General features: G+C 38.5%; 1 protein-coding gene across 3 annotated transcripts in view; it reads left to right on the forward strand.

Annotated features, from left to right (window-relative positions):
* FOXM1 (forkhead box M1) overlaps positions 1 to 706 on the forward strand; it is an 11,004-nt gene that overhangs the window by 2,193 nt on the left and 8,105 nt on the right. The window lies entirely within an intron of this gene.

The following is a 706-nucleotide window of genomic DNA, read 5'->3' on the forward strand; positions in this document are numbered from 1 at the left end:
CCTTTTTTTTTTTTTTTTTTTTAGATTCCATATATATGTGTTAGCATATGGTATTTGTTTTTCTCTTTCTGACTTACTTCACTCAACAGTTTTTAAAAGGGAAAATTTACGTGGATGTGTACATAAGTGAAAACTGAGCTGTTCACTTAGAACTTGTGTGCTTTACAAAGTTATAGCTCAATTTTCTAAACTATGGATGATCAGATCTTTGCCTGCGACTTAGCCAGATGTGTGCCCTGCTGACATTTGTCTGTCCCATACCCTTGGGAATATTTCTCTTGTACAAACATTGAAAGGGGGTGGGTTTATTCACATCACATCAGGAGTAGAAATCAGGCTAAGACCTAGGTCTGAAAGATGGGTGTAGTTTTAACATACAGTTGATGCTTTAAGAGTCATAATATGTACCCAGACTTTCCTGAGAGGTTTCAACTGACGAAGACTGGACTTCTAATTATTATTGGGCAATGTCTTCAAAAAATGACCGATGACAGAGAAGTGGTTCTATGTTTGGAGACTGGATTAGATCACCTCTAAGGTTCTTCCTAACTCTAAAATTTTATTCTATGGAATAGTGGTCTCAGATGATTTGTTTCCGGTACAATTCTATGGGATAAAATGTTTCTCTAGGGGATGTTCTTTGGGGTGGGGTGGGGTGGGGTGGGGCGGTTTGTGAACTCTCCGTGTCATTGCCTTTTCTCTTTCC

The sequence above is a fragment of the Lipotes vexillifer genome, unplaced genomic scaffold (genome assembly GCF_000442215.2).
Source record: "Lipotes vexillifer unplaced genomic scaffold, Lipotes_vexillifer_v1.1 scaffold395, whole genome shotgun sequence".
NCBI lineage: Eukaryota > Metazoa > Chordata > Mammalia > Artiodactyla > Lipotidae > Lipotes > Lipotes vexillifer.